The sequence below is a fragment of the Aquarana catesbeiana genome, linkage group LG11 (genome assembly GCF_042186555.1).
Source record: "Aquarana catesbeiana isolate 2022-GZ linkage group LG11, ASM4218655v1, whole genome shotgun sequence".
Classification (NCBI taxonomy): Eukaryota; Metazoa; Chordata; class Amphibia; order Anura; family Ranidae; genus Aquarana; species Aquarana catesbeiana.
In genome coordinates, this window is record NC_133334.1 from 112,615,157 (window position 1) to 112,640,953 (window position 25,797).

The 25,797-nt window shown below is 42.5% G+C and overlaps 1 long non-coding RNA gene across 1 annotated transcript; it reads left to right on the forward strand.

Annotated features, from left to right (window-relative positions):
* The first annotated feature begins 236 nt into the window (after nucleotides 1-236).
* LOC141112264 (uncharacterized) lies at nucleotides 237-7,115 on the forward strand. The gene is made up of 2 exons (XR_012236559.1): nucleotides 237-1,451; nucleotides 5,312-7,115. It is a non-coding gene; the product is annotated as an uncharacterized lncRNA (long non-coding RNA).
* The last annotated feature ends 18,682 nt before the right edge of the window (nucleotides 7,116-25,797 follow it).

Genomic DNA, 25,797 nt, shown 5'->3' on the forward strand with positions numbered 1-25,797 from the left:
GCTAGCTGCAGTATCAGTATATATATATATATATATATATATATATATATATATATATATATATATCTATATATATATATCCCAGCTTAGTGCAGCTACAGGCCATTAGTATGTCTGAAAAATAAAAATGCATTTGTGCTAGGAAAATAAACAAGACAAAAATAAACATTTATATAAAGTGCATAACTATCAAAAAAATATATGAATAATTATATAAAGTGCATATTGTTAGAATATTATTCCAAATTCATAATTCGGCACTTATAGGTGTTATATTATATTCATGGCAAGCTTGCAAAACATATTTGGTTTTATGATTAATCATGATAAATAGAGTATGTGCGAATGACCTTGATCAATAGATTTGACATGATTCTTCTTCTAAAGCTGAGCATTGCTGGATTTTTCTGGTGTAGCCAATTTGAGTATGACATTTAAGGTATCTTGGTGTAGAATGTCATGAGAAGACGAAAATAGACACGTGTCCACATAGCTAAAGGAATATACATTGTGGATTATATCCTGTTAAGTTAAGTTAGTTTGTAGTTCCAGTCATATTAATAAGTACTAGTATATAGTTACTTAATGTAAAGTTGATAATATGTGTTCATATTATATAGATGTTTGGTTATATGACATTACATGATCAGCATATTACTTCAAGTATGGAGTGTTACATGTGGGCTTGTCAATCGTATGCCATATATGACTATGAGTGCATACTGAAGCTAGCAGAAATGAATATGTGCCATACAAGGTTCTAAGTTGGTGTGAGGTTATGACGTTCACACGTTCACATGTAACATATAAAGCCAATGCTTCCATATTGAAGGACACAGAGACACAGACAGACACACACACACAGACACACACACACAGCTACTAGGATAGATACTGACATGTTCACATGACACTTTGATAAGTTGGGACAGCTGAATTCTGCCAGAAGACTGAGAACGTCATTTCCTGTTTCTTCTTGGACGACTCACACAAGACAGCACAGCAGCCATGAAGCACACATGCTTTCATAAGCTTATTACAGCTTTATAACTTTCTATTCTATTTCATATATTTTTACCCACACTGAACTGAACTATTATATTTTTTACATTGTATTTATGATGCCAATTGTGTGACAATAAACTCACACTTTGTTTTAAGTCAGTTTGGCTATCAATGCTATTCATCCTGAAGCGCCTCTGAGATACAAGAATATTTAGATATTAATAATATTCTTTATTTTGGCGAGCCAGCAACTGCCGTCATATCTCTATTTTTACGGAAATCTCGATCCTTGCTGAAGGGGGAGAGATTAGCGCAGTTTTGCGAATATTCAAGTCTCGAGAAAAAGACGGTTCAGAACCTATCAACCAAGAGGCGTTTGTGTTGCATCAGATGTGGACAACAGTCCAGCAACAGACGGTTGAAGACGAGAAATTCTTCTAAATACGGTGAGTAAAAGTTATGGAATTTATTGATGAAATAGCGAGAGAAAGCAAACTAGAGTTTAAAGATGTGTCTTTATATCCAAATGACAGTCACTTGTGGAGATATATGTACAATGAATGCTTAAATGCCAATACACAGATTGATAACTCCAGGTTCACTGTACATAAATTACGTAAGAAAATAAATAATGTATTAAGCTTAGTGAGAATATTTAACAAAATGATTATTAATGTTGATTTACCTGCTAAAAATGTGTGTACATTACAGCAGACAGAATGTAACACTGTACAGAACACAGGGAAACATGAAAATGTGTCCCAAGATTCTCTAAGTTGTCCAAACTGTGAGATTTTTTGTAATTACATAGAGAATCTTGAAGAGCAATTAGAATCTAAAAAAATGATTTTGCCAGAGTTACAAAATAACAGACAGATTGCTGTAATAACTACAGATGACAAAAAGACTGAATCTAAATGTAAGCAACAATCCTCTTATATTCCGGAAAGTTCGGATATGGAGAATGTTGATGCTACTGATGAAAAAGAAATGAAACATAAAAACTTATTATGTAGAACTGCAAAACTAAAGTTGCAAATACATGACCAACTTATGAAAGTTTTAAAAGATTTTCCTATTTATGACACTGAGGCAACTGTATTTTCCAATTGGGATTTATTTGAAATGTTTGCGGATCGTTTTAATCTGTCGAATGATCAACGCAATTACATATTTCAGTTGTGGGTTCCTGTTAATTTAGCCAAACAAATTAACACACCTGTTATTGATGACGAAGGTCAGGAAAAACAAAATGACGCGACAGATAGACTGCGACAATTATTGCTATGTATGACCGGTGAGCAAATACCGACCATAGAAATGTTAGATCTTTTACAGACTACTGCAGAAGAAAATCCAATTGACTTTAAAATTACATTTTGCAAAGTTTATGAAATGATATTTGGAGTAGATGATGACAATGACCCAGGTTTAAAAACAGCTTTCATAAAAAAATTTAAATACCTTGACCCAACTTCAGTAGCCATAGCACAGGAACATCAAAATTTAAATGATATAGTAAGTTTCATTGATAAAATTAGGAGACAATTGAATCAAAGCAATCTCACACATGAGATAGCTATAATTCAATGTGACAAAAATAGTCAGGCTGCAGACATGTCAGAAACGACAGGTCTTGGCAGGAATGACAAGGACAGCTGCAGACAAGTGAGGCAAGGAGAGCCTATCACGTGTCTTTACTGTCATAGATCTGGCCATATGAGAAAACATTGCTGTAAATTTAAGAGAGACTCGCAAATAAAAACTAAAGATATAGAGAATGAAAAATCAGCTTTTGTACAACCTGTTTTTTCATGTCAAGATAACATTTTGACTGAATTGCCTTATGCCACAGAAGTCAAACAGATCAGTAATTTGACTGTTAACAGCAGTTCAGACAACACTGTCACTGAAAGAGAGGGTTTATTGCCATTGCCAAAAATAGAATCACATCGGGATTCAATTTCTCTGCCATTACAATATGTAGCACCAATTATTTTGGACGAGAATGGTAGGCCTTATATACAATGTTTGCTGAATGGTAAAAACATTAATTGTCTCATTGACAGTGGATCTGAGATTAGCCTTACCAAAGAAAAAATACCTGTGAAACCAAATTCTCCTATGTGTAATATAGTGGGTTTTAATAATACAGGTAATTCCACTGCTAGACAGGTATCTAATGTAACATTTGAAGTACCTGGATTAGAAAAAACTAACATTAACATTTGGGTATGTCACAAAGCAGAGAATATACTCGGCATTGATGTAATCAATGAACAAAAATGGGTGATTGATTTGGCTAATAAAAGTATTTGGAAAGATCCATCTAGGCCCAAATCAGTGCTTATTGATCCCTCTGTATACAGTAAAGTTGGTTCCATTACCAATATGTCTACAGAACAAAAATGGCCTGATGTTGATGGTAATTGTGCTTTAAAGGAAGTGGTACAACGTTTTCCAAGTTTGTGGTCAAAGTTCAAAAATGACATTGGAACTTTGAAAAATACTGAATTGAATATTGAGGGAAAAGATCCAGAACCCCTTAATCAGTATGAGTTACCACTAGAATCAATTGGTCCACTTTCTGCCATTATTCAAGAGTTTGTACAACTTGGAATTGTAAAGAAAGCTAAATCAGTGGTAAATAACTGTATTTGGCCTATAAAAAATACTGATAATTCATATTCTTTATCAGTTGACTTAAGGACATTGAATAAACATATCACAAATAACCCAGTTCTTCCTGATAAATCTAACTTAAAGTTAAATTTGAATGCTGAGGACAAAGTGTTCTCTGTATTAAAAATTATGAATAGCCATTTTTCCCTTTCTTTAGCGAATAGCAGCCAGTACAAATTCGCATTCACATTCAGAAAAGAGACTTATACGTTCACTCAATTAATACCTGGCCTAGGTATTGGTGACGGTGTAGTTCATGAAACTATAGCAAAAATTCTTTCAAAATTTTCCAGGCCAGACTGTATTTGTCAGCATGTGGATAGGATCCTGCTGAGTACTCAGAATATCGATGAACATATTGCTCTTTTGTCTGAGTTGTTTATGATGTTACAGGCTGAAGGTTTAAAATTAAACACGACAAAAGTTCAGCTGATGAAAAGTCAAGTGAAATACCTTCACATGCAAATTAGTCAAGGAAAGAGACAACTGTTGCAAGAAACAGTTAGAGAGATCACTGCAATCCCACCTCCAACAACTCATAAGGCATTGCATCAATTTTTGCATAAAATAAATCATTGCAAAGAGTTTGTACACTGTTTTGCAGAAAAAGTTAATCCACTATATAATCTTTTGAGGAGTAAAGGTAATATAGTTGACCAATGGGGTCCAAATGAGAAAAATGCTTTTGAAATGTTGAAAAAAGATTTGCAGAATGCTCCAGCATTAAGTACAATAGAGGTTTGTTCTGAAGCATCTTTTGTTTTGAAAACTCATGTATCTGAGAATGCCATCTCAGTAACGTTGTCTCAATTACAAGAAGGTAAGGAGAAAATAATTGCCTATTTCTCCAGAGTTTTATCATTTTTGGAAAAAACTTTTGAGTCAGGTGTAAAGCAACTGCTAAGTGTTTACTATGCAATTAAAGCTACAGAGAGCATAGTGAAATCAAACAAAATCATTGTACAGACACCTGACTGCTCACTAAAAGGTATTTTTGAGGAAGATAGTTTTAAAGAATGTCGTAAAACATATCCTCTATGGTTCAGAGCTTTATCATCCAAACACATTCAGATAGATGTAAAAGGAAGACATCTTCAGGAATGTACACCAGCACATGTTTATACAGCTGTATCTGAAAAGTCTTTATCTCAGGTTTCCAGCATAAGAACAGAGGAGGACATAGAGCCAGTACTTGTTACTACAGAACAGTCTAACACTAGAATAAGAGCTTCAACACAGAATACAGTTACGCACATTTCTAATCTTTTAGAGATGAGAACAAAGGCATAGTCCATTGTCATCTCTGGGTGGTACAAAACTTTTCTTTTGTTTGTGAAAACAGAGATTTGTATCATGACCAAAGGAGGTGTTGCGTTCTGACATATCTAAACTTCACCGTACATATGATTTATAGTTTAGGCCATCTTAGACAGGATAAGGACAGTACATTGTCATACAGAAGTTCTCTTTGAAGGAAAAAAATAAGATAGTGTTATTTTACATATAGTTTAACAAATTCACAAAGTTATTGTCTCATAATGTTTTAACATTTGTTGGAAAAAAGTTACAAGAATTTAATGAAAATATTTTATGCCTGATTAATGATACTGCATTTCTTTTACAGAAATGGCATCTAAAATCAAATAAATATGGAGGATATCAAGCTCATATGAAGAGCAAAGAGAATATCAGGAAAATTCAAAGTTAAAGAAGGAATCCTCTAGGAAAGAATGTTGGACAAAAGATTTATATTTCAGATTTATGACTGTTTTATCTTATTCAACAAGGTTTTTCTAATCTAACAGAACTTGAAGAAGAAACTTTAAAGACATTTCATGAAGAAAAAAATAATCAGAAGAAACTTTATCTACTATAGATAAACAATTTGGGACTCAAACTTTTGTCCACATATACATTTTTGATAATCCAATTATTCTGATATTAATGTTCATATTAAGTTAGGATTATCATTATTATTTTTATTTTTCCTTATTCATATACTGAATATTTTTAGGTAACAACTGCACACTCATTCTAGTTTATAGAACATCTTTTGTTCATAACTTAAGAAACATATCACTCTTAATAGAAATATGGAAAGTTATGACATGTTTTAGAGTGTAAAGTATATTTCCAAAGAGCTAAATATTATTTGAGCACAAATATGGAAATATATTATTGCATAATTTATAATAATAATAATAATAATAATAATAATAATAATAATAACTATTGTTATTATTATTAATATTAGTAATTATAGATATGAGTCATCATTATGTTATACATTTTTAAATTCTATATCATTATTTTAAGATTTTGAATAGATAGATCTAAGAGGAGTTAAAGTAAAGAAAAGTGATTAGAAAGGAGAGTTATTTCTAGCTGCTTCAGTTCTGAGGAATATTGTGTTCGATCATTTGATACAAGGATGTGTAAATGTGACATGAATGATATTATGAATGTATTAGAATATTTTGATATGATTAATCATAATTCAGGAGGGATTGTTAGAATATTATTCCAAATTCATAATTCGGCACTTATAGGTGTTATATTATATTCATGGCAAGCTTGCAAAACATATTTGGTTTTATGATTAATCATGATAAATAGAGTATGTGCGAATGACCTTGATCAATAGATTTGACATGATTCTTCTTCTAAAGCTGAGCATTGCTGGATTTTTCTGGTGTAGCCAATTTGAGTATGACATTTAAGGTATCTTGGTGTAGAATGTCATGAGAAGACGAAAATAGACACGTGTCCACATAGCTAAAGGAATATACATTGTGGATTATATCCTGTTAAGTTAAGTTAGTTTGTAGTTCCAGTCATATTAATAAGTACTAGTATATAGTTACTTAATGTAAAGTTGATAATATGTGTTCATATTATATAGATGTTTGGTTATATGACATTACATGATCAGCATATTACTTCAAGTATGGAGTGTTACATGTGGGCTTGTCAATCGTATGCCATATATGACTATGAGTGCATACTGAAGCTAGCAGAAATGAATATGTGCCATACAAGGTTCTAAGTTGGTGTGAGGTTATGACGTTCACACGTTCACATGTAACATATAAAGCCAATGCTTCCATATTGAAGGACACAGAGACACAGACAGACACACACACACAGCTATTAGGATAGATACTGACATGTTCACATGACACTTTGATAAGTTGGGACAGCTGAATTCTGCCAGAAGACTGAGAACGTAATTTCCTGTTTCTTCTTGGACGACTCACACAAGACAGCACAGCAGCCATGAAGCACACATGCTTTCATAAGCTTATTACAGCTTTATAACTTTCTATTCTATTTCATATATTTTTACCCACACTGAACTGAACTATTATATTTTTTACATTGTATTTATGATGCCAATTGTGTGACAATAAACTCACACTTTGTTTTAAGTCAGTTTGGCTATCAATGCTATTCATCCTGAAGCGCCTCTGAGATACAAGAATATTTAGATATTAATAATATTCTTCACATAGCTATCAAAAAAAAAAATTTACCCAGAAATCTATTGTAATCTGTGCAATATTAATATTGTGATACAACAAATAAAGTGCAACATGCGAAAAATTATTGAAAATACAGGTGTAAACTCCGGCTAGAGAGTATCCACTCCTTCACCAAATTGATCTATAAAACCATAAATGTTCATCAAAATTATTTTATAAGTGCACAGATTCAGTGTTCATCAGAAAGTGCTTCTCCTCCTGCTCATCAAAACCAGTGCAGAACTCATAGCATGCTTCAGTGCGGTGTGGTTCGGTGTATCTGCCTCGCCTCACTATCCTTGCTGACAGCCTAGTGAGGCGAGGCAGATACACCGCACCGCATGCCGTACCAGCGATCTGGTTCTCACATACAGAGCCCTGATTAGGATGGTGCACTCACGCACCTGCATCATGTGAGTACCCCTATGAAGGGATTATTTACTTTTAATAAAAGTCTTTACAATATCACACTATGGAGCTTTTCTCTTTTATCCATATTCTGGGATGCTACTGATTGAGCGAGTTGGATTTCATCACCTGCATATCGTTAGAGCCCAGGAGTGGCTCCCAAGCGTGTTTGGGCATAGTTTAGGTACTGTGTCACACGCTCTGAGGTGAGCGCATAGGCTTTTGGGGAACACTGGAAAAGCACTGAAGCATGCTATGAGTTCTGCACTGGTTTTGATGAGCATGAGGAGAAGCACTTTCTGATGAACACTGAATCTGTGCACTTACGATATAATTTTGATGAACGTTTATGGTTTTACAGATCAAATTGGTGAAGGAGTGGATACTCTCTAGCCGGAGTTTACACCTGTATTTTCAATAATGTTTCACATGTTGCACTTTATTTGTTGTGTCACAATATTAATATTGCACGGATTACAATAGATTTCTGGGTAAAAAAAAATTTTTGATAGCTATGCACTTTATATAATTATTCATATATTTTTTTGATAGTTATGCACTTTATATAAATGTTTATTTTTGTATTGTTTATTTTCCTAGCGCAAATGCATTTTTATTCTAATTTTTGAGTGTTATCTGCACGAATATGAAACGTGTTTAGCGTTTGCAGCTTGGTCACGCTACGTGCTCACTTTATTATTACCATTGTTGGCTCGCAAGATCCATTCTATCATTAGTATGTCTGGAAGGCCAACAAGGAGAGGCAGACATTCACAAGCCAATAAAAGAGGGCAAGCAGGCTCTGTGTCTAGAGGCAACAGTGCTGGTCTGGGAGACGGTGCATCCTCATCAGCACGTGGCCGTGGGACACGCTTGGCCTTTTCTTCGGCAGCTGGACATGTTGAGCCGCAACATGTGGAAGACTTGGTCGAGTGGATGACCAAGCCGTCCTCATCCTCCTCATTCTCTCTCACCCATCCTCAGGGTACTTTGTCTGGCAAAGCAGCTGCCAACACGGCCTCTTCCCTCGGCTCAATGGCATCAGTGACTCCTTCCCTAGCCCCACCATGTCCTCCTGAGGAGTCCCTCGAACTATTTGACCACAGTGTTGGGTACATGCTCCAGGAGGATGCCCAGTGTTTAGAAGGCTCTGGTGATGATACTGAGCTAGATGAAGGCAGTAACGTGATCACGGACAGAGGGGGTGCCCAAGAAGGACAGCAATCTGGCAGTCATGCTCCCCCTGCTGCAGAATACTGCCAGGTTTGCTCCAGTGATGAGGAGGGAGGGGATGATGAGGTCACTGACTCAACGTGGGTGCTTGATAGGAGAGAGGAGGAGGCACATCACCAACGAGGCAGGATGCCCTCCAGGGGCCAGCCTATGGGCAGCACACTGACTGCATCACACCCCAAAGCTCCGCATGTGCAGGGCGCTGCTGTCTCTGCACGTTATTCCAAAAGTTCTTAGGTGTGGGCCTTTTTTGAGACAAGTGTATCAGATCACACCTCTGCTATTTGCAACATATGTCTCAAGCGTATCTCGCGTGGCCAAAACATCTCCCACTTGGGCACCACATGCTTGACCAGACATATGTTGACCTGCCATGCAGTTCGTTGGCAAGCGTATCTAAAAGACCCACACCAAAGAACAAAGAGGACCTCTCCTTGCTCCTCATCAGCTGAGATCTCCAACACCACGATACCTTCAGTCCTCTCTGAGACCTGCACTGAGAGGAATGAAGGTGTAGAATTAGGTGTGTCACAGCCAAGTACTTGTGGGCAATCTGCTTTCGGTATACCGACGGCAGATTGTACCAGGCAAATTTCCCTGCCCCAGCTGCTGCACCACCGAAAGAAGTTCGCTCCCAGCCATCCACATGCCCAGCGGTTGAATGCTAGCTTGGCAAAATTGCTAGCACTTCAAATGCTGCCTTTTCAGTTGGTAGACTCTGCCCCCTTCTGTGAGTTTGTGGAATGTGCAGTTCCTCAGTGGCAGGTACCCAAACGCCACTTTTTCTCACAGAAGGCGATTCTGGCTCTCTACCGGCATGTGGAAGGCAATGTCCATGCCTCGCTGGACAGGGCGGTCAGCGGTAAGGTGCATATTACCGCTGACTCATGGTCCAGCAGGCATGGACAGGGACGTTACCTAGGTTTCATAGCTCATTGGGTGACTCTGCTGGCAGCTGGGAAGGATGCAGGACAAGGTGCAGTAGTGTTGGAGGTTGTTCCGCCACCACACCTCCAAAATGCCACTACTAATTATTGTGACACACCTCTGTCCTCCACCCCCTCCTCTTCTTCTTCCTCCATGGCTTCTTCCTGTGCTTTGTCCTCGGAACCAGTGGTGTTCCGTAGCCGTTCAAGGGGCTACGCAAGTATGCAGGCCAAAAGATGCCATGCGGTGCTTGAGCTGGTGTGCTTGGGGGACAGGAGTCACACTGGGGCAGAGGTTCTGTCAGCTCTGCAGGGGCAGGTTCAGAGGTTGTTGACGCCACGCCAAGTTAAGGCAGGAATGGTGGTTTGCGACAATGGCACCAACCTCCTCTCTGCCCTCCGACAGGGACAAATGACCCATGTGCCCTGTTTGGCTCACGTCCTTAACTTGGTGGTGCAGCGGTTCTTGGGCAGGTACCCGGGCTTACAGGATGTCCTGAGGCAGGCCAGGAAAGTCTGTGTGCATTTCCGCCGGTCATATAATGCCAGTGCTCGGCTGGCAGACCTCCAAAAGGAGTTTAATCTGCCCAAGAACCGCCTAATCTGTGACATGTCCACCAGGTGGAACTCAACGTTGGCCATGCTGCAGCGGCTGCACATGCAGCAGAGGGCCATCAATGAGTACCTGTGCGACTATGGCACCAGGACAGGGTCAGGGGAGCTTGTTTTTTTTCCCCACGCCAGTGGGCCATGATCAGGGATGCATGCACTGTCCTGTCACCATTTTAGGAGGCCACGAGGATGGTGAGCAGTGACAGTGCATGCATCAGTGACACTGTCCCCCTTGTTTACCTGTTGGAGCACACGCTGCGTGGAATGATGGACAGGGCACTTGAGGCAGAACAGAGGCAGGAAGAGGAGGACTTCCTTAGCTCTCAAGGCCCCCTTTATCCAGACAGTGTTCCTGCGTGCCCGCTGATCACACAGGAAGAGGAGGAGGAGGATTGTGTCAGTATGGAGGTGGAGCCTGGTCTTTAAGGGATCAGTCCCAAGAAACACATGGACTTGTACGTGGCTGGGAGGAGGTGGCTGCAGACCATGTCGTCCTTAGTGACCCAGAGGACTCCGGACCGAATGCCTCAGCAAACCTATGCTGCATGGCCTCCCTGATCCTGCAAAGCCTGCGTAAGGATCCTTGTATTCATGGTATCAAGGAGAAGAACCAATACTGGCTGGCAACCCTCCTTGATCCACGTTACAAGGGTAAGGTTGCAGACCTTTCCTTGCCATCGCAGAGGGAGCAGAGGATGAAACATCTTCGGGAGGCCTTGCAGAAAGGTCTGTGCAACGCGTTCCCAGAGACTGGGAGGTTACAAACTCCTGTTTCTGGACAACGTGTTGCTGAGGCTTCGGTCAGTCAAAGAAGGAGCGGTGGAGAAGGTGGCCATCTGACCGATGCATGCAGACAATTTTTTAGTCCACAGCCCAAGGTATGATCGGTTCCAGCAACCATCGCCAGCGTCTGTTTTACATGGTGCAGGAATACCTAGGGGCTAGATCTGACTTGGACACCTTTCCCACCGAAAATCCTCTGGGTTACTGGGTCTTGAGGATGGATCACTGGCCAGAGCTTGCACAGTATGCAATTGAGCTACTGGCCTGTCCTGCCTCCAGCGTTCTTTCGGAAAGCACATTCAGTGCTGCTGGAGGCTTTGTAACCGATCACAGGGTGCGTCTGTCCACCGACTCGGTCGACTGACTGACCTTCATAAAAATGAATCAGTCTTGGATCACCACCAGCTACCAAGCACCTGATGCTGATGTAACCGAGTAATTTTTTTTGAAATCTCAGATCCCTTCAAAGACTGCCTATGCTGATGCTGAGTGACTATCCTGAGTAATTATCCTCTTCCTCCTCAATGATCACGCTGATAGCTTGTAAGAACATTTTTGGTTCTGGGCGCCGCCACCAGTGCCTAAGGCCCAATTTTTCAGCCCCTGTATAACAGGGGCGTGTAATTACAATTTTTGATGCAATACTTTGCAGCAGGGCTCGTTCCTGCATTCCAACTAGAGTATCTGTGAGGGGTTGCAGTTTTGTGGCACCAGTGCCTAAGGCCCAATTTTTCAGCCCCTGTTCAACAGGGGCATGTAATTACAATTCTTGATCTAATATTTCACAGCAGGGCCCATTTCTGCGCCCACCAAGAGCGAGTGAGGACTTACAGTGTTGTGGCACCAGCACCACCACCACCACCAAAGGCCCAATTTTTCTGCCCCTGTTGGGCATGTAATTACAATTCTTGATCTAATATTTCACAGCAGGGCCCTGTGAGGGCTTACAGTGTTGTGGCCACAACAACACCTAAGGCCCAAATTTCTGCTGAGTATATAGGGCAGGCCCCCACTTTCAAACATCCAACTTACAAACGACTCCTACTTGCAAACAGAAGGAGGCAACAGGAAGTGAGATGAAATCTACCCCTAGGAAGGGAAATTCTCTCCTGTAAGAGTTAATATGGGAAAAACATTTCTCCTTTCCACTGATGCTTTATCACCAATCCTTGTTTCACAAAAAAACACAAATTTTCAAAAAACATTTGTCATTGGGACAAAAAGTGAGGTGAAATCTTCTGAAGAGGAGCACAGGCAGCAAAACAAATGTCACAGGGGTGATAACCCTTCCCTATGTTTTCCAAAAAGCCTAAAATAGATTTTTTGGCTGGAGCTAAACACGTTAAAAATGTACCAGCTCAAAATTACAAACAGATGCTACTTAACAACAAACCTACAGTCCCTATCTTGTTTGCACCGCCTGTATACTGCTGTTCAGAGTACAGAGCCTGTATACTGCTGTTTCCTTTTTTAATTTGGGTGCGGGGTTCCCCTTAATATCCATACAAGACCCAAAGGGCCTGGTAATGGACTGGGGGGTACCCATGCCGTTTGTCTCACTCATTTTCATCCATATTGCCAGGACCCGACATTACATTAAAGCCGCAAGCAGTTTTAAATGACTTTTTTTCCTTTAAAAATAACATTTTGTGCAGGGACTGTTCTAAGCACGGAAAACACGTGCCACTTTACAGGCATACTTTAGACACCCCCCAGGTACGATATTTAAAAGGAATATTTCACTTTTTTTTTTTTTTACTTTAAGCATCATTAAAATCACTGCTCCTTTTTAAAAGTTTTTTTTGCATTGATACATGTCCCCTGGGGCAGGACCCGGGTCCCCAAACCCTTTTTAGGACAATACCATGCAAATTAGCCTTTAAAATGAGCACTTTTGATTTCGAACGTTCGAGTCCCATAGACGTCAATGGGGTTCTAACATTCGTGCGAATTTTCGGTCCGCTCGCAGGTTCTGGTGCGAACTGAACCGGGGGGTGTTCGACTCATCCCTAATATGGACTGAAGGTGAAGAAAATCTAAACCAATTCTTCTCATTGACACTTTTCACCCATCTATCAAAATGTAAAAATGGATTATTCGAACACACGTCAACTTCCTAGACACTACAGTATACATCAGGGATGACAAGTTTCACACGTTGATATACAGAAAACCGACTGACCGATGCAGCTATCTTCACAGTTCCAGTTTTCACCCCCAATACACTAAACGGGCCATCATACACAGCCAGGCCATCAGATACCACCAAATTTGTTCAGACCCAGAAGACAGAGATAATCTCAGAACACTGGCAGACTCCATCCAGGTTATCAAGACAAAACCATCAACAACAGCATAAACACAGCCTTGAAAACCCGAAAAGAAAATATCCTCCAAGACACAGGGCCGGACTGGCCTACCGGGATACCGGGAGATATCCCGGTAGGCCGCCTGCCGTGAGGCCGCTTTGAGTTGCGGCTGCAGTGCTCCACTCTCTCCTGCTCCTGCGTGTCACGGAGCTGGCTGGGTCTGTGTTCGGCGGTGGCACTGTAACACGGTCCCGCCCCCTTAGACCGGCTTGTGTGATAGTAGATAGAATCAGTGTTCCGCCTATCACACGAGCCGGTCTAGGGGGGCGGGACCGTGTTACAGCGCCACCGCCGAACACAGACCCGGCCAGCTCCGTGATCCATCATCCACATGAGTAGATGCCCGTCCGTACAGCCCGCCCTGTGTGCCTGGATAGGAGGATCGGCGGGGGGCGCATATAGAGGAAATTAGCTTTCTATATTCCTCCATGCAGCCGCTGAATACTTGCAGGAGGGAGAGGAGGAGAATCAAGCATTCAGCGGCTACATGGAGGAATATAGAAAGCTAATTTCCTCTATATGCGGCCCCCCTGCCGATCCTCCTATCCAACTTCTTTTACTGGCCCCCCCAGTTCTCCTTGTGCTCCCTGGCTCCCCCCTCCATGCTCTCCTCCCCTCACCCCACTCTCCAGCCCCCCCTCACAGTTCTTCTCCCCCTGTTTTTTCTGCCCCCCCTGCTCTCCAGCTCTCCCCATCCTACTCTAGCCACCATCCCAGTGCTCTTCACTCCCCCAGTGCTCTCCACCCATGTTCTTTCTCCCCCCCAGTGCACTCCAGCTCTCCCCATCACTCTCCAGCCCCCACCCCAGTGCTCTCTGCCCCCCACAGTGCTCTCCAGCCCCCCATTCTCCGCACCCCTGTTCTTTCGGTCCCCCCCGGTGCTCTCAAGCTCCACCCATTGCTCTCCAGCCCCCCCCCATGCTCTTTGCCCCCATGCTCTCCACCCCTGTTTTTTTTGCTCCCCCTCCAGTGCTCTCAAGCTTCCCCCCCAGCACTCTCCGCTCCCCACCCCTGTACTCTCCACTCCCCACTGCATTTTGCCCCCACCCATGTGCTCTCCAAACCCCGCCAGTGCTCTCCAGTCCCCCGTGCTTTCCACCCCTGTTCTTTCTGGCCCCCACTGGTGCTTTCAAGCTCCCCCCCTTTGCTCTCCACTCCCCCCTGCTCTTTGTACCCCCCAGTGCTCTCCACCCCTGTTTTTCTTCCCCTCCCCCAGTGCTCTTCGCCACCCCACACTCTTAGCCCCCACAGTGCTCTCCACCTCTGTTCTTTTGGACCCCCAGTGCTCTCAAGTCCCCCCCCCCAGCGCTCTCCGCTCCCCATCCCTGTGATCTCCACTCCCCCCTGCTCTTTGCCCCCACCCATGTGCTCTCCAACCCCGCCAGTACTCTCTGTTCCCCCTTCTTTCCAGCTCCCACCCAGTGCTCTCCCCAGGACCAGAGGACAGGCTGACTAGGGCCGGAAAATGAGGATGGCTGAAGGTGCAGGTGGCCAGGGACCACTCCATCTCACAGCAAACAGATCCTCTGGAAGGAGCACTGTCCCCATCCAAAATGAGAACAGACCCTGCCTGCTGCTGGCCATCATGGATATCCTGCTGGCATGCAAGGTACCGTACCAAGCATCAACAACACACCTTCCCACAGACAGGGACTGCTGACTGGGCCATGGGGCACAGGAGGGGCTGCAATGATGGGCACAGTGAAGCTGCATTCCTGGGCACAGTGAGACTGCATTCACGGCACAGTAAAGCTGCATTTGATGGACACAGTGAGGCTGCATTGATGGGCACAGTGAGACTGCAATGATGGGCACAGTGAGGCTGCAATGATGGGCACAGTGAGGCTGCAATGCTGGGCACAGTGAGGCTGCAATGGTGGGCACAGTGAGGCCGCATTCATGGGCACAGTGAGACTGCATTCACGGGCAGAGTAAAGCTGCATTTGATGAGCACAGTGAGGCTGCATTGATGGGCACAGTGAGGCTGCATTGATGGGCACAGTGAGGCTGCATTTGATTGGTACTGATGAGGCTGCATTTGATGGGCACTGGTGAGGCTGCATTGAGCTCCTGTATCATGTCTGCAGTCTCTGACCATCTCCTGTATCATGTCTGCAGTCTCTGAGGGAGTCTGCAGAGGAGTCAAGAGTGGGAGCACCGCCAGGATGGGGGTCATGGGAGAAGTCAGACAAGTGTGGACTGTGGAGAGAAGACTATAGGATAAAACCAGAGCCACCGAGCTGGAGCCGACTGACTGAGCCCTACACGGTGCACCTGAGAGGAGGTCAGTGACAGCACCACTAGGCCAGTCTGAAGGGGGGGTCACTGATGTAAGGGGGAGTGAATACGATAATGTAAGGGGGCACCGATATAAAGCACAGCCTTATATCAGTAACCCACCCCCCCTTACCTTAGTGTATTCTTTCTGCGGAAGGTGGTTCCCCCCCCCTCCCACATTCTGAATCCTGGGGTCCCCCTTGATGATTGATCACTTACCACTTTTAACTGGAATTTGCTTTTATATATATATATATATATATGTGTATATATATATATATATATATATATATATATATATATATATATATAGCCCTATGTAATTTCATATCTGTCTTATCTATATATAATACACTCTTCAAATGTGCATTTTATGGTTTTCCCTTTCATGAACAAGAAATCAATGACATTATGCTGTTGCGCTGGTTTATTAATGCTGTTGTGGTGGTATAATAATGCTGTGGGGCTGGTATGAAATTTTTTCCAGGGCTGGATGTTATTCCCAGTCCGGCCCAGCCAAGACACAGAGAATAAACAAATAACCGAGTGCCTCTAGTCACCACATACAACCCAGCAATTGAAGGGATAAAAAAGGGATCAAAGAGTTACAACCCATTATAACAGAGGATGAAACTCTGAAAGGAACATTCCAACAACCCCCATTATTGGCTTTCAGACAACCACCCAACCTCAGACATAAACTAATCAGCGGGAAACTTCACTCTGATTATGAAGTCACAAATAGTGGAAGCAAACCCTGCAATAAAAAACGCTGCAAACTATGCAACCAGATCAATCCATCCAAAAGTGTCACAAACACACAAACAAAAATGGGACCTTCCATATCATGGGATCTTACAACTGTACCTCCAGTAATGTTGTGTACCTCATTCAATGCAAAAGGTGCAGCAAAGGATCTTATGTTGGTGAAACAGGACAGAAGTTGCAAGCGAGGATGAATTTGCACAGACATACAATCAAGGAACATAAAGAAGACAGTTTATGCACACCTGTGGGACATCACTTCTCACAACCGTACCACACTATAGAAGACCTCAGTGTTTTAGTTCTTAAAGGGAATTTCGGAACTATCCAGGAAAGGAAACTGTTTGAACTGAGAATGATAATTCTTTTTGACACAAAAAATAATGGCCTGAATTTAGATATTGGTTTTCTTACCCATTATACTAAAGTTTTACGACCCCCTCTGTGACTATCATCCCCCCCCCCCTCCATTCTATAGCTCTCCCTCTGTCTTATCTCACTAACTCTACTGTTATCTTTATTACCATTGATTTGTATGTGTTTGTTTTTCTCTTTTTTTCTCTCTCCTTTCCCTCAGAGATGTGTTTTTTTTTTATTTTTTAACATTCTGCTTAAAAATTTGTGAATCAGTACTGCATGGACCTTGAAGAAGGGGACATACCACGAAAGCTTGTCCTGAAAAAATGTATGTTACTCCAAATAAAAAAAAAGTATCATGGACAGTACTCAATTTTCTCTGTCACAATTGCACTAATACGGCTACAATCACATCAAGTAGGGGGAATCTTGAATGTCCCATTAAAATCAAATGCGGATACCTCTTCAGGTATTGATATAGTATAATATATATATTATTTCAATATCACCTCTTCAGGTATGTCATCTATGCATCTATCCCTCACATAATCTGTAAACATATCAACCAATCCTTTAGAAAGAGACTTCACCGTGCAGATAGTAGAGAGCATATGTTTTACTCTTCCCTTTGTAAGGGGTTCTGGTGTAACAACCTGTTTCTAGTCCCACATTAATATATATTTCTAGTTAATAAATGTAGTATTGGGAATGTCATCTGGTCTGATCATGCCCCCATCTTTATTCACTTAAAACTGACACAGGCCAACTTCACCCACCTCTGGCATTGAGAATTTAATTGCAACCTAGCCTAAGATGCTCAAATCCTTGCAGACATGGTCAAGGGGCTATATCTTTTTCACTGCAAACACTTCATTAGTCCACAATCCTATGTTAATATAGGGGCCAAATAAAGCTTTAATCAGGGGGCCCTATAAAAGGGGTTTTAAAGGTTCGGGTTTATTTTTTTAACCACTTGCCGACCGCTGCACGCCGATATACGGCACAATGGCAGCGGTGGGCAAATGGGCGTACCTGTATGCCCCTTTTAATTGGTGGGGCTAAAGGGTGCGCACACCTGGCGCGTGCAGCGGGACCCGCGGACTTGATGTCTGCCAGTGTCCCGACGATCGTATCACGGAGCCACAGAACGGGGAGATGCCTATGTAAACAAGGCATTTCCCTGTTCTGCCTAGTGACATGACAGGGATCTACTGCTTCCTGTCATCCGGAACAATGACTACTATCATGTCAGTGGTAGCCTATCCACCCCACAGTTAGAATCACTCCCTAGGACACACTTAACCCCTTGATCGCCCCCTAGTGTTTAACCCCTTCCCTGCCTGTGTCATTTACACAGTAATCAGTGCATTTTTAAAGCACTGGTCGCTGTATAAATGACAATGGTCCCAAAATAGTTTCAAAAGCGTCCGATGTGTCCGCCATAATGCCGCAGTCACCATAAAAATCACAGATCGCCGCCATTACTAATAAAAAAAATTAATGATAAAAATGCCATAAAACTATTCCCTATTTTGTAGACACTATAACTTTTACGCAAACCAATCAATATACGCTTATTGCAATTTTTTTTTACCAAAAATATGTAGAAGAATACATATAGGCCTAAACTGAGGAAAAAAACATTTTCTATATATTTTTGGGGGATATTTATTGTAGCAAAAAGTAAAAACCCAAGAGGTGATCAAATAACACCAAAGGAATGCTCTATTTGTGGGAAAAAAAGGACGTCAATTTTGTTTGGGTGCAACGTCGCACGACCGTGCAATTGTCAGTTAAAGTGATGCATTGAAGTGCCGAATCGCAAAAAGTGCTCTGGTCAGGAAGGGGGTAAAATCTTCCGGGGCTGAAGCGGTTAGATAACAAACTTGTTATACTTACAGTCAGGTCCATAAATATTGGGACATCGACACAATTCTAATCTTTTTGGCTCTATACACCACCACAATAGATTTGAAATGAAACAAAGAAGATGTGCTTTAACTGCAGACGTTCAGCTTTAATTTGAGGGTATTAACATCCAAATCAGGTGAACAGTTTAGGAATTACAACAGTTTGTATATGTGCCTCCCACTTTTTAAGGGACCAAAAGATTAACAATCATCCATCAAACTTTCACTTTTTAATACTTGGTTGCAAATCCTTGGCAGTCAATTACAGCCTGAAGTCTGGAACAATCATCCATCAAACTTTCACTTTTTAATACTTGGTTGCAAATCCTTGGCAGTCAATTACAGCCTGAAGTCTGGAACGCATAGACATCCCCAGACGCTGGGTTTCATCCCTGGTGATGCTCTGCCAGGCCTCTACTGCAACTGTCTTCAGTTCCTGCTTGTTCTTGGGGCATTTTCCCTTCAGTTTTGTCTTCAGCAAGTGAAATGCATGTTCAATTGGATTCAGGTCAGGTGATTGATTTGGCCATTGCATAACATTCCACTTCTTTCCCTTAAAAAACTCTTTGGTTGCTTTTGCAGTATGCTTCGGGTCATTGTCCATCTGCACTGTGAAGCGCCATCCAATGAGTTCTGAAGCATTTTGCTGAATATGAGCAGATAATATTGCCTGAAACAATTCAGAATTCATTCTGCTGCTTTTGTCAGCAGTCACATCATCAATAAATACAAGAGAACCAGTTCCATTGGCAGACATACATGCCCACGCCATGACACTACCACCACCATGCTTCACTGATGAGGTGGTATGCTTTGGATCATGAGCAGTTCCTTTCCTTCTCCGTACTCTTCTCTTCCCATCACTCAGGTACAAGTTGATCTTGGTCTCATCTGTCCATAGGATGTTGTTTCAGAACTGTGAAGGCTTTTTTAGATGTTGTTTGGCAAACTCTAATCTGGCCTTCCTGTTTTTGAGGCTCACCAATGGTTTACATCTTGTGGTGAACCCTCTGTATTCACTCTGGTGAAGTCTTCTCTTGATTGTTGACTTTGACACACATACACCTACCTCCTGGAGAGTGTTCTTAATCTGGCCAACTGTTGTGAAGGGTGTTTTCTTCACCAGGGAAAGAATTATTCGGTCATCCACCACAGTTGTTTTCCGTGGTCTTTTGGTGTTGCTGAGGTGTTGCGTTCTCTCTTTTTAAGGATGTTCCAAACAGTTGATTTGGCTACACCTAATGTTTTTGCTATCTCTCTGATGGGTTTGTTTTGTTTTTTCAGCCTAATGATGGCTTGCTTCACTGATAGTGACAGCTCTTTGGATCTCATATTGAGAGTTGACAGCAACAGATTCCAAATGCAAATAGCACACTTGAAATTAACTATGGACCTTTTATCTGCTCCTTGTAAATGGGATGAGGGAATAACACACACCTGGCCATGGAACAACTGAGCAGCCAATTGTCCCATTACTTTTGGTCCCTTAAAAAGTGGGAGGCACATATACAAACTGTTGTAATTCCTACACCGTTCACCTGATTTGGATGTAAATACCCTCAAATTAAAGCTGAAAGTCTGCAGGTAAAGCACATCTTGTTTGTTTCATTTCAAATCCATTCTGGTGGTGTATAGAGCCAAAAAGATTAGAATTGTGTTGATGTCCCAATATTTATGGACCTGACTGTACCTCCTCTGTGCAAGGGTTTTGCACAGAGAGGCCCTGAGCTTCCTCTTCTGGGGTCCCCCAGTAGTACTCTTGGCTCCTCCCCACATCGAATGCCCCCCACGGAGAGCCCCATTCCATGGGGCACTCGTGCGGGCGTGCTCCCGAGTCCCACTGCTGCGTATATTCACATAGACAGCAGGACAATCCCGTCCCACTGGATTTGATTGACAGTAGCGGGAGCCAACAGTTTCTTCATCTTCCAGACAAATGTTAATTGAAAAGATTGATACTTATATCTGGCCTCATGGAGGCCAGATATAAACACATATTATGTGGTTAGTCATTTTGACTTTAATAAGCCTTCACTGATTTTCTTCTTAACAGACTATCTTGGTGTGCTCAATGTACTCCACACTAAAAACACATCCTACGATAGGCATTTTCATTACTGAATGCTCAGTGGCCTTTATTAAATATGCCATTTCTCCATAAGAACTACCGCTTTACCTGAATATTGGAAATCCAAGATTTACCCTGGAATCCTTCACTGGTCCTTGTGTCCCCTTTACAGTAAAAAAAAAAAAAAAAAAGTCAGTGCCCTTTTTACATTTGAGGAAATGGCCCACAGTTGGACACTTTGAGGGGAGACGGCCCTATAGACCTCAACATAGGGAAAGCACTTCAGTTAGGACATTTTCCAAGCATGTTACGATTAACAATACATTTCTCCTGGCCTGTGACTCCCTTCAAATACCTCTGTATTGATTAGGCACTCATTATCCATTGTATTTTCCCATCTGACCACATCTCAACAGGAGCATAAGGCTTCATACTTGATACAATGGGAATGAGACCCAAGGGTCTCCTTCAAACAAGATTAGTGCTTGTAAATTATGTGTCTCTCCCAAATATCTGCTTTGGGCACTATTTTACAGGAAACAAATTTCAAACTGCCCATTAGATGGTAAAGGACCCCATCACTTACATATTGGCATTACAAATCAGAGAAGGGACCTCTCTAACAAATATTTTAGGCTTCTCCAAACTTGAATGCTTTTTGGAGAAGAGTCAGGGCCATATCCCAAAAAATTACAGATCACAAATTCCAGATGACCCAACCTTCTTCCTCTTCACAACTCTCAGATCCCACTCAAATATTACTGTAAATCAGTTCTTTGGCATCTTCTGAATGTGGCTAAAACATGCATCCTCCTTAAAAGGAAAAGCCCATCCTCTTATCTTACCATCCTGCTCCACCGTCTTTCCCAACTTTCTAATTAACGTTAACGCTATCCACTAACACTGAATCAACAGCTTTCCCAACTCTTTTTTTCTCACTCCTATCTAGTGCTTTCCCCTCGAACATTTTCCAATATCCCGGACCACTTCCCCCCACTTCATCTTCACCATTAAACAGAATAAACATACTTTGGAGTACTTTTACCCACCTAACACAGTGGCATTGCTATAGGGGGAATAACAGGCCTGGACAATGGGTGACATTGCACGGGCTGCTGCGGAGACACAAGGGAAGCACACCGCTCTGACAGAGGACAGAGGAGGGGGGTGGGAGAGTCTCACCCCTCTCTCTCTCTCTCAACCCCCCTCTCTCTCACCCCCTCTCTTTCTAATTCACCCCCACCCCCTCTCTCACTCACCCCCCACCCCCCTCTCTGTCATCCCCCACCTCTCTCTCTCTCATCCCCCTCTCTGTCCCCCCACCCTCTCTCTTTCTCACCCCCCTCTCTCTCACCCCACCACGCTTCAGAGTCCAGTGCCTATAGGCTCTTGAGATGTAAATCTGGCCCTGGAGAGAGAGGCGTGGGACCACATAGAAAAAGGGAGAGAAAGAAGAAGAGATAGAAAGAAGAAGAAAGATTTAGAGAGAGAAGGAAAACGGGGGAAAAAAGGAGAACAGAGAGAAAACAGTAGGGTAAAAATATATGGGAAAAAATGATTGGGGGGGGGGTATGGGGTGACACCATGTTTTATCGCACCAGCTGACACCAACCCTAGTGACGCCACTGGCCTAACATACGCTGTTAGCAGTATTGTTCAAAAAAACATTTTGTTTTGTTACTAAATGTTATTACACAGGCATGTTCTCCTACATTATTTGTAATTGTTAAGCATAAATCAAATGTTGAGTTTCCCTCCCGCTAAAGTTCAAACTGTTATGCGATATATACACTTTACATTTCTGTCTGCTTTTATGAGTGACTGATTGTACAATGCATCATAATCTGAGACTTTATTTTGAATCATCTCTAATATGTATATAAAAAAAATATTTTTAAAAATAAAGGCATTCCCTCAGTCACTATGTACATATCCCCCCTCTCCCTGGTAATTATACACTTTGGCATTGAATCCCCAATTTAATATAAAAAAAATTTAAACTTTCTTGTAAATTTTTGGTTGTCTATATAGGTATTTAAACTCTCATTAGGAGCAAACGTTTGACTTATATCCAAAACTAGGGATGAGCCGAACACCCCCCAGTTCGGTTCGCACCAGAACCTGCGAACGGACCGAAAATTTGCACGAACGTTAGAACCCCATTGACGTCTATAGGACTCAAACGTTCGAAATCAAAAGTGCTTATTATAAAGGCTAATTTGCATGGTATTGTCCTAAAAAGGGTTTGGGGACCCGGGTCCTACCCCAGGGGACTGCAAAAAAAACTTTTAAAAACGGCCGTTTTTTCGGGGGCAGTGATTTTAATGATGCTTAAAGTAAAAAAGAAAAAAGTGAAATATTCCTTTAAATATCGTACCTGGGGTGTGTCTATAGTATGCCTGTAAAGTGTCGCGTGTTTCCCGTGTTTAGAACAGTCCCTGCACAAAATGTCATTTTTAAAGGAAAAAATCTCATTTAAAATTGCTTGCGGGTTTAATGTAATGTCGGGTCCTGGCAATATGAATGAAAATCAGTGAGACAAACGGCATGGGTACCCCCAAGACCATTACCAGGCCCTTTGGGTCTTGTATGGCTATTAAGGGGAACCCCGCACCCAAATTAAAATAAGGAAAGGTGTGGGGACACCAGGCCCTATATACTCTGAACAGCAGTATACAGGCGGTGCAAACAAGACAGGGACTGTAGGTTTGTTGTTAAGTAGAATCTGTTTGTAATTTTTAACGGGTACATTTTTAACGTGTTTAGCTCCAGCCAAAAAATCTTTTTTAAGCTTTTTGGAAAACATAGGGAAGGGTTATCACCTCTGTGACATTTGTTTTGCTGTCTTTCCTTCTCTTCAGAAGATTTCACCTCACTTTTTGTCCCAATGACAAATGTTTTTTGAAAATTTGGGGTTTTTTGTGGAACAAGGATTGGAAAGCATCAGTGGAAAGGAGAAATGTTTTTCCCATATTAACTCTTACAGGAGAGAATTTCCCTTCCTAGGGGTAGATTTCATCTAACGTCCTGTTGTCTCCTTCCATTTGCAAGTAGGAGTCATTTGTAAGTTAGATGTTTGAAAGTAGGGGCCTGCCCTATATACTCAGCAGAAATTTGGGCCTTAGGTGTTGTTGTGGCCACAACACTGTAAGCCCTCACTGTGAAATATTAGATCAAGAATTGTAATTACATGCCCCTGTTGAACAAGGGCAGAAAAATTGGGCCTTTGGTGGTGCCACAACACTGTAATAGGGCGTACACACGGTCGGACTTTGTTCGGACATTCCGACAACAAAATCCTAGGATTTTTTCCGATGGATGTTGGCTCAAACTTGTCTTGCATACACACGGTCACACAAAGTTGTCGGAAAATCCGATCGTTCTGAACGCGGTGACGTAAAACTAGTACGTCGGGACTATAAACGGGGCAGTGGCCAATAGCTTTCATCTCTTTATTTATTCTGAGCATGCGTGGCACTTTGTCCGTCGGATTTGTGTACACACGATCGGAATTTCCGACAACGGATTTTGTTGTCGGAAAATTTTATCTCCTGCTCTCCAACTTTGTGTGTCGGAAAATCCGATGGAAAATGTCCGATGGAGCCCACACACGGTCGGAATATCCGACAACACGCTCCGATCGGACATTTTCCATCGGAAAATCCGACCGTGTGTACGGGGCATAAGTCCTCACTCGCTCTTGGTGGGTGCAGAAATGGGCCCTGCTGTGAAATATTAGATCAAGAATTGTAATTACATGCCCCTGTTGAACAGGGGCTGAAAAATTAGGCCTTAGGCACTGGTGCTGGTGCCACAACACTGCAACCTCTCACAGATACTCTAGTTGGAATACAGAAATGAGCCCTGCTGCAAAGTATTGCATCAAAAATTGTAATTACATGCCCCTGTTAAACAGGGGCTGAAAAATTGGGCCTTAGGCACTGGTGCTGGTGCCACAACACTGCAACCCCTCACAGATACTCTAGTTGTAACGCAGAAACGAGCCCTGCTGCAAAGTATTGCATCAAAAATTGTAATTACACGCCCCTGTTAAACAGGGGCTGAAAAATTGGGCCTTAGGCACTGGTGGTGGCGCCCAGAACCAAAAATGTTCTTACAAGCTATCAGCGTGATGATTGAGGAGGAAGAGGATAATTACTCAGGGATAGTCACTCAGCATCAGCATAGGCAGTCTTTGAAGGGATCTGAGATTTCAAAAAAAATTATTCGGTTACATCAGCACCAGGTGCTTGGTAGCTGGTGGTGATCCAAGACTGATTCATTTTTATGAAGGTCAGTCGATCGACCGAGTCGGTGGACAGACGCACCCTGTGATCGGTTACAAAGCCTCCAGCAGCACTGAATGTGCGTTCCGAAAGAACGCTGGATGCAGGACAGGCCAGTAGCTCAATTGCATACTGTGCAAGCTCTGGCCAGTGATCCATCCTCAAGACCCAGTAACCCAGAGGATTTTCGGTGGGAAAGGTGTCCAAGTCAGATCTTGCCCCTAGGTATTCCTGCACCATGTAAAACAGACGCTGGCGATGGTTGCTGGAACCGATCATACCTTGGGGCTGCGGACCAAAAAATTGTCTGAACGCATCGGTCAGACAGCCACCTTCTCCACTGCTCCTTCTTTGACTGACTGAAGCCTCAGCAACACGTTGTCCAGAAACAGGAGTTTGTAACCTCCCAGTCTCTGGGAACGCGTTGCACAGACCTTTCTGCAAGGCCTCCCGAAGATGTTTCATCCTCTGCTCCCTCTGCGATGGCAAGATAAGGTCCGCAACCTTACCCTTGTAACGTGGATCAAGGAGGGTTGCCAGCCGGTATTGGTCCTTCTCCTTGATACCACGAATACGAGGATCCTTACGTAGGCTT